This window comes from Cricetulus griseus, chromosome 4 (assembly GCF_003668045.3).
Source record: "Cricetulus griseus strain 17A/GY chromosome 4, alternate assembly CriGri-PICRH-1.0, whole genome shotgun sequence".
NCBI lineage: Eukaryota > Metazoa > Chordata > Mammalia > Rodentia > Cricetidae > Cricetulus > Cricetulus griseus.
In genome coordinates, this window is record NC_048597.1 from 35132692 (window position 1) to 35142602 (window position 9911).

Sequence of the window (9911 nt, forward strand, 5' to 3'; positions counted from 1 at the left end):
CTCCAGGATCCTGCCCTGTTTGAGTTCCTGTCCTGATTTCCTTCAGCTCAGCTCCAGACTGATTTCTGTGTATCCAATAAACAAAGCTTGTGATGTCTTCAACAATAGGGACAAAGTATCAGAAACAAGGAAACTGCACACACACAAAAGTGTTCAGGAGCCTAAAGAGGGGCCCCTTGAGGATTCATAATCATATTGATCAGCTTGAGTATTTGAGAAAACTACTAGAAGCAGATTTGGGACCTGCTCTGATTTGAATATGTCTCCCAGAGTTCATGTGTCCATACTTAAGGGCCAGCTTCACATGCTAATGTATATGGAGATAGGACCTCCAGGAAGTAATTAGAATTAAGGAAGTCATGAGGGAAGGGCTTCAAAGATGGCGTTTGTTGCTTTATCGGAAGAGTAATGGATGTGAGCTGCCTCTATTCTATGGATTCTGCCGTATTATGATGAAGCAAGGCAGCCTTCACATCCGGCAGATGCTTGCAACTTCCCAGCCTCCAAACTGTAAAAAATTTCTATCTTTATAAATCACCCAGTTATAACAACATAAAGTGGATTAGGAAAGGGAAGAGAAGAACAGAGCCCAGCTCTCAAAGATGGATGCAATTTTTTTCTTCCTTGAAAACTAGAAAAGTCATAATGTATGTGATACACAAATATTAGCTACACAAATATTACACACACACACACACACACACACACACACACACACACACACCCACCCTCTTGAGTGCTGACATTACAGACATATAAAGGCATGATTATCTGAGAAGCTATTTTCTAATGAACTTCTTTCTCCCTTTTGGCTTTTGTAATGAGACAGCACACTCTTACATTTCATGCATGTGCTCCATATCCACTCCATTAGGGCTTTTCTGTGTGTTTGCTTTTGTTTTTCCTTGTTTTGTTGAGACAGGGTCTCACACTTAGCCCAGGGCTGGCACTCACTATATAGACCAGACTGGCCTCAATTGAACTCATAAAGATCCATCTGCCTCTGCTCCCCCACCTCCAGAGTACTAGGATTAAGTCTATGCCACAATGGCTCCCTCAAATAGGGCTTACTTCTGAAGGAAGGACAAACAGGCAGTCTCATTGGTTGTTCAGCACAAATGCTGAAAGCAGCACCCACAGCTGTGGCTATTCCTTCTTAAGTTGAGTCCTTATAGGGACAGTTCAGATGAGGGAGGTATTCTTCAACATTTTCCTGCTCTGCTGCTGGTGTTGGAGCAAGTGTGGATGTTTGGGTAGCATGTTGCCACAGCTGGGAGAAGCAAGATTATGGGTGTACAAACTCCTCAAGGGAGTCTTGCATTCTGGACAGCAGCGTTGGCAGGTTAAACAATGTCACAGTAATTATAGTGAGAGAGAAAACAAATTAATAAATTTACCACACAATTATGTAAAAAGCCTCTGACACTAGTGACTACATAGTGCTTCCCTGACTGTGCAGGACAGTGAGGTAATCTGAGCCCTTGCTTAATGAACAGTCTATGAAATTTTTATGTTTACTGATATTCATTTGTGGGCCTGGACATTTTATAGGTTGGGTGGAGGCCCTAGGAAGTGAGTAAATTCAGGGAGAAGGATGAGTAGGAAGAGAGTACACGGTTTCTCTGGGCTGATACAAGGCTGATACTGGTCGACTAGATTCCTCGAGTGGTGAGCTGCATCTGACAGGATTATTAACAACTTTATGGTACACCTTCAGCACACATGAGTATTGACTTGGGCAAGTATAAACGTGAAGTAAGTGTAATATTGGGCAAAGGTAAACATTTGGTAAGTTTCAGCATTCTATGTTAGTTGCTTTTGGCAAGTCTATAGATGTACTGTGTAAAACTGTGTGATCTCAAGTTTCAGCTTACTGTTTTCTTCTAGAAAATCCCTGCAGCTGCTTCTTTCTCTTCCCTGTGGTGTCAATCCTAACGTGCTTCATCTATTGACACCAAGCAAGATGAATGGCTCAGAAGCAAGAACTGACTCCAAACACCCAAAGGTTAGTTTTCTATTTCTGGAGTAACTTTTGGTTTGATAATATGTTTCTTATAGCCTACTGCCTCTCTTTTTGAGATGGATCTCACATAGCAAAGGCTAGCCTTAAATTCACTATATTGTGAGACTAGCCTTATACTCTTGATCCTACTGTCTCTCTCTTCCCAGTGCTGGGAATAATCTAATCTCTCTGAAAATCATTTCTGCTTTGTAAAGTGGGTATAATAATTGCATTAGTTTCTCAGGGTGTAAGGGTTTTAGGAGATAATGTTAGAGAAGAATGCTTGACACACTGGCGATACAACTCAGCTGACAGAATTCTCATTTCATATGCACAAAGCCCTTTGGTGTACTTAGCACTAGGGAAAAAACAAGAAAAAATTTGGCTCAAAGTAAAAACCTGATATGTTCACTCTTATTTGCAGATCTTGTAATAGTGTAGTGTGTATATGTCCATCTACAAATGATTATCTATGTGGTTCAACCCTAAAAAGCTAAAAAAGAGTCAGGGAGAGTTTCAAAGGGGAGCTAGTAGAGGGACGAGGACAAAAGGACTAGCTCCTCTTTTGAAACTCTTCCTGACTCTTTGAGCCAATTTTTTTTCTTGTTTTTTTTTTTTTTCCCAGTGCTAAGTACACCAAAGGGCTTTGAGAATTTTGTTTTTAATTTATGACTCTATGGTCTTACTTTTCCTAGTAGTTTGGAATAAGTGAAAACAAAAGGAAAGGAATAAAAATTATTGTATGATAATATTTAAATATATTTGGTTACAAGAATATTAAACTTAACTTCACAATTCATAAAAGTAAGCCTCTTACTTTTAGGAATGTGATGACAGGAATTTAATTTTTACTTCATTTATTTGTGTGTGTGTGTGTGCGCGCGCGCACTCGTGTGCGCAGGGGAGTGGGGCGTGCACATCTCAAGTTCTCACATGTCCACATTCACGGGCATGTGTGTAGATGTCAGAGGACAACTTTCGGGAGTCTACCCTCTCCTTCTACCATGTCAATTCCTATGATGGCAGTCAGGTGACCAGGTTTGGCTGCAAACGCATTTATTTGCTGAACCATCTTGCTTCTGGGTTACTGAGAATTTAAATTTGCCTTGTGCTTCTACTGGGTACTGTGGTTCTGACTGCTGGAAATTCTGCAGTGAAAACAAAAGCTGATATAGTGAGCTTAGCAGTCTTGCAAACGAAGGTAAAAAACAGCAGAAGTTAAAGAAAAAAACCCATAAAATTTTGTATTATAATACATACCATGAAGATAAGTTTGTATGGATTATTAAATAGAGAATGATGTAATTTAAAACTTCGAAAAAGGAAAGCCTCTTGAGGCAGACGCACTAGTGCTGAGCCTTGGGAGAGCCTCTTCCCATATGGAGTATCCAGGAAAGTGGAGACGGTCTGCCAGAAACTGCCTACTGATTTACCCAAAATCTAACTCTTGGTCAACAATGAGAAAACCTGTGGGACTGACAGACCCATGAAGGGTTCCTGACTCCTTGTAGCTTGTGTTCTGGTGAAGAAATAGGCAGATGAGGCAAGTACCTTGGTGAGCAGGAAAGGACGCTAGCCTGTCCTGGTAGCACAGTTTCCCTTCTTTTTTCTCTCCAGGTCATCCAAGGCCACACACAGTCTTGATCACATAGTTTTCTGTGGGTGTGTGTGTGTGCCTGTTTTTCTTTCAAGCTTGGTGTTAGGTACCATTCATGTCTGTCACTTTATTTTTTTGTTCTCATCATCCCGTTCTGCTCTGACAAATGAGCATTTGCAATAGCCTCCTGATTGCGTCTTTGCCTACAGGCTCTTTAAGCTCCCTGGAGTATATTTTGGGCATGGCTGACAAGTTAATCTTGATGAAATGCCATTTGGCTCTCATAGTTTCTCTGCTTCAAAGCTTTTCTTTTTTTAAAAAATAAGTTTTTTATTTAAAAATATTCTTTATTTTACATACCAACTCCAGTTCCCCCTCCCTTCCCTTCTCCTGGCCCCTGGCTCTCCCTTCTCACCTCCATCCACTCCTCAGAGGGGGTAAGGCCTTCCTTGGGGAGTCCGAAGTCTGGCACACCAAGTTGAGGCAGGGCCAAGCCCCTCCCCTGTATATATCTGCCTTGGCATATTTCTGCTTTTATTCTGCATTGCCCCTCAAAGCTGACCAATCTATCTCTGTGGAAAGTGTGAGAGCATATTAACACGAGGTTAGGCTCTGGCGTCATCAGACCAGCTTCAACCTCTACCATTAAACTAGCCATGGGCACTTTCTCCTGAATTTATTGTTTCATCATCTCTGAATAGCAGGAGGCAAACAGAACTTTGTATCCCTTCAAGTTGGACAGATAAGACATTGCACATAATACATTTTCTAAGTGCCTAGTCCATAGTAAATTTTTAGCCTTCAACATCTGTTTAAATAAGCTTCAAAAACCACATGTATTGATTAATAGATGTGCATCTAGGGACTTCTGGATTGCTCTGCATCCCCTAGTCTCAGCCATTTTCTTAACTATTATTGGGTTGTGGTCCAACTGTAGAACAGTGGGACTATTGTCTGGAAATATTGGATATAGACACCAAGTGGTGGAGCTGGATGGAAGTTCTATGTACTATTCTGTGTAGGATCTCTGAAGTACCTTAAAGTGAGTACTGTAGATACCGGGAGTGACTTGAAAATCTAGTGGATCTTTGTGGGTCATCTACATTTAATTCACACCTGGCTCTATGATTCATCATTAAGCCATGTAATTGCTGTTTATCTTTCCATATCTGAAACTGAGGCTTACACCTACACATCTATCCCTTTTTAATTTTGTTTTCTACAGTTTTTTTCTGTGTAATATTGATTTCAAAAGAAAGATGGCATTGAACTAATTTTTTCATGTGTTTAATTAATAAACAGGATATGCTAGGATTCTTTAGTCTATTTAGTCTATTTGAATAAAATTAAAGATTTTATTAAAAATCCCACAGTATAGTTTCCATGCAGGCTTGGGGCACGGATGAGTAAGGAACTCCTAGTTCGAGGCAAGAGCTGTGGCGTGAGACAGGCTGTTTCAATCTGGTGTGTGTAAATGCCAGGGGCAGCGATGTGGAGGCAGTGCCATCTAAGTAAGACTGGAAGGTCAAGGTCAAGAGAAGAGTTACTTCCAAGATCAGCTTTAGCAGTCTTAACTGATCCTTGGTAAACCTTAAAGCTTTTATTTCTCTTGATGACCTTGGTTTCTGATACTTTGTTCTGTCACCAGGCTTTATGCAGAAAAAAACTGATGTCTGTATTTTCCATCTTTTTACCTTTTTCCAGAGGAAACTTAATGCAAATGTAAAACTACAGCAAATAATATAGTTTGCCCACTAACTAACTCAATACTAATGTTATCTAGCCTTCCATCACCCACTTCTTTCTCACCACAATAATTTTCGTTTAAATCTGTGTTTGGTGAAACACAATTAATCCCTCCACAGTATCCACAAATATAGTACTAACAATTCTCAATTTATGATGGCTGCACTTGAAATGTTTTGGCTTTTGGATTGTATGAAGTGACATATTTATATTCTATGGGTAGACTACCTTGAATTTCCAGATTATCAATACACATTGTGATACCATCTCATGTGATAGAAAGCAAAATCCATGCGATCTTAAAGTTTTCACTGTAATGCACTGTACTGTTCAGTTGTTAGGTTAGGTGTTCCTATGGTTTGAATAAGTTTTGAGCCCCAACTGTTGAAGTATTAGAAACCTAGTGCCCAGTGTTGAGAAGCCATGGACCTAGTGCAAAAATGTTTGATCATTGTCCATACTGCCGTCTACAGAGTTTAATGCAACATCATGGAATCCCAGGACTTTCTGAGAGACAGGTTATTATAAAAGGATAGTTCAGTCTCCCTTTTTCTTGCTTCCAACTTACAATTTAATCTTTCCTTTTTATACACACATCACCTTACCTGTGATGCCATATGAAACACGACCCTCAAGGACCTCATTAGAGTCCAAATACATGGGAACTGATACTATCTTTATCTTAAAAGTAAGTGAGCTTGTGTGAACTCTTTCTGAGGAGACAAACATCTACTTGTCTCATATAGGGTACCCAAAAGGATTATAGAAACCAGTTTACCCATGTAGCCTATGAACCAAAGAGTTTAACTGGAGCTACTTACAGGAGGACTGGCAATTCATCAGAGAAAACATCTTCCCCATGAGCTGTTAACTGTCTCCACATCCTTGGGGTGAGAAGGGACCTGTGATACCTTCCTCCTCCCACGGATGAACCAAATCCTGTTAGGTCTCTGATGGATAACCACAGGTGTGAAGGCCTGCTATTCTCTAGAGACTGCACTCCATAAAGGGCCGAGGAAATGTTTTTCTTTATTTCATCACAACAATGGAAAACAGACTGCTTAGAAAAGTTTAAACATAGCATGTGTAGTTATTCCATAAAATAAAAAATATTCCCAGTCTCTCTAATTCTTATAAGCTCATAATTATCTAGACAGATTTTGTCTGAGGTTAAGTTCCTTCCTTGTCCACAATTTGTTTGTATCTCTCTTATATCCTGACAACTGTTGATTAACATTGTCACAAATTAAGGATTTGTGAAGTTCTACATCCTATCATTTTGTTTCATATTTATTAGTTGAAATAATTTTATAAAAGGAATTTCCTGTTATTAGCTATCTAGATACATTCCTTCCTAATTTTTTCTTTTTTTTCAATTTTTAAAATTTGAATTAGAAATAAGATTGCTTTACATGTCAATCCCAGTTCACTCTCCCTCCCCTCCTCCTCTGCCACCCCCCCCCAATTAAAACTCTACCTATTCCATACCCTTTCTGCTCCCCTGGGAGGGTGAGGCCTTCCATAGGAGGTCTTCAGAGTCTGTCATATCCTTTGGGATAGAGTCTAGACCCACTCCCGTGTGTCTAGGCTCAGGGAGTATCCCTCTATGTGGAATGGGCTCCCAAAGTCTCTTCCTATGCTAGGGTATGTACTGATCTACTACAAGAGGCCCCATAGATTTCCAAAGGGTCTGGAAGGTTTCCAAAGGTTTCCCAGCTATCAGTCTGGGGACCAAGAGCTCCCCCTTGTTCAGGTCATATGTTTCTGTTGGTTTCACCAGCCTGGTCTGGACATCCTTCTCTGCGACTGGATTCCGGTTCAGTTCAGTGTTTAGCTGTGGGTGTCTGCTTCTACTTCCACCAGCTTCTGGATGGAGGCTATAGGATGGCATGTAAGTTAGTCATCAATCTCAATATCAGGGGAGGGCATTTGCCAGCCTACAGTCCACACTGCCAGAGAAGCTAGTAAACAAGGAGGACACTAAGAGAGACATACATGGTTCCCTGGAGAAGGGGGAAAGGGACAAGATCTCCTGAGAAAATTGGGAGCATGGGGGGAGGAGAGAGGGAGCTAGGAGAATGAGAAGGGGAAAAGAGAAGGGGTGAGAAGGACATGAGGGAGCAAGAAAGTTGAGTTGGGGGAAGAATAGAGGAGAGCAAGATAAGAGATACCATAAGAGAGGGAGCCAGTATAGGTTTAAAGAGGAATCAGGCACTAGGGAAATGTCTGGAGATCAACAAAGATGACACCAACTAAAAATCTAAGCAATAGAGGAGAGGCTTCCTTCCTAATTTTTTAACTCAGTGCTTTCCAAATTGAAGCCGATAAATTCCAGGGAATTTGCTGATGTGGTCTTATATTATTGATGGCATATATCTATAGGGTTTTATTATGATAAAAGCCTCCATACTACTATCTCAACAATGATTAAAGAATGTTATGGGCATATCTAGTTCAATCAGATAATGTCTAGTTCATTAAAATGAGTTTCTTCAGTTCTTGGAGTTCAGCCAGTAATCTGATATGATTGGTATTTGTATTTAGCACCATGATAGGCACAAATGGTGTTGCTTTAATTAACAAGGCTAATTAGAGAAAACAGCATACCAGCCAATATTTCAGTGGATTTTAGTTTGAATAAAATCCCTCATATCGAGGCTAGACAAGGCAACCCAATGGGAAGAAAAGTAGTCAGAAGTACAGGGGAAAGAGTCAAGAGACACACCTGCTCCCACAGTTAGGAATCTCATAAAACCACTGAGCTAATAAGAAATAAGAAATATGCAGAGGACCTGGTATAGACCCATGCACGCCTAGTGCTTGCGGTTTAGTCTCTGAGTTCATATGAACCCTGCTTAGCTGATTCAGTGGTCACTTATTTCCTGTTGCATCTCACCCATCTGACTCCTACAATCTTTCCTCTCCTTCTTCCATGGGCTCCCCCAATCTCCGAGGGGAGGGACTGGATAGAAGCCTCCAATTGAGACTCTGAGTAATGTCTGGCTGTAGATTTCTGCACAGGCTCCCATTTGCTGTTAGAGGAAGCCTCTCTGATGAGTGGACAAGGCACTGATTTTGAATATAACAGAATATTATTAGGAATCATTTCCTTGATTTTTTTTCTTCTGGCCAGGTGTGTTTGGGCTATCCAGTTTTCAGTTCCTGGCAAGTGTTAGGCATGGGTCCCTCTCAAGGTGTGGACCTTAAGTTAAACCACATCTTGGCTGGCAACTCCCAAAAGTTGTGTAGTCAGATTCTTTGTTGTTCTAGACTATGGGGTCTGTGGGTGAGCATTGGCAATTTCTTAATTTTAAATTTTCATGACCTTCATCCGGTATTTGCCTGAAGTCTGCTGGGCAGGCTTGTTTCTGATGTAGGTGTTTTGTAGGTTGCTGCCTGGCCTGCTGGGAGCAGTTTGGGGGTGGGGTTAGGGGTGCTGCTTTCTCTTAGACTTGCTGATAAAGTCTAGTTTTTCTGACTTTTTTCTTAGTTTGATTCTCTCCTCAGTCTTAAAAGATCGTTTATCCTAGCACTCCTTACCCTCCAAAAAACCTCATGTATCTGATTTGCATTAGGGTTTGCATCGATTTTAAAGTCTTCTTTATGCTTAATTTGTGGATTTATTTGTATTTTTTACTTGTCCAGCTAAATTAGCCTTACCATTTAAAAATGTTAAATAATTTCAGCTAGCATAAGAGGTCTAAAATTCTTTCTTTGAAAATGAAAGATCTACACATGCCCTAAATTTGAGAAATGGCTTTCTGTCCTGTTCCTGTTCCAAAGAGCTATTTTTTGGTTCACGTTCTTCACAGTCTGTCTGTTAAAGAGTTCCCCTAGTCATGTTATTTGGTGGTGCATGCATATAGACCAAGACTGGACCTCTAAGGGAGAAAGACAAGCTTCAGGGAATGGCCTTCGGAGCCTCCTGCCTGAGCTGCCCTTCTGTGGTTTTATACTTGGATCGTATGAGACCAGATAAATGGAGATTCCTCTGGCAGAACTACACATGGAACAACAATGAGATCTGCCCCCAAACACTCCAGCAAAAGAAGAAACAATAGTTCCTCCACAAACAAATAAATACTTTATAAAATAAGTCTCCAAGCTGGGTACATCAGGTGTCACCGATGCTGTTCTATTTCTCAGTTATCTGAGGGTGTCTTACAAACTGTTTGTATGAATTTCCAGCCTCATGGTATATTGAGTCCTTGTTGTCTAAATAACTAGATATTTTGTCTTTATGACACAAACCTCTTATATAGTTTTCCATTAGATATTTGGTAGAATAATCCCAATGATGTGTCTGCTGTAGAGGTGACATTCAGTAAGTATTCACTATAATTATTATGATTAGTTTTTGAAGCATGGAAATGGGTGAAAAAGATGGGAGAGATTATGAAGATCTAGAGACAGACATGTCTCTGCCTTGCTGGCTCTAAGTAACCTGAGTAGGTTACTTAACCTGTCTGAATTTGTCATGCCAAGTGTACAAAGTGGAGAAGATTGTGACCTCAAGGAATTGAGTGGTAGGTGCTCAAAAATACAAATTTCCTTCCTTTGTCCATT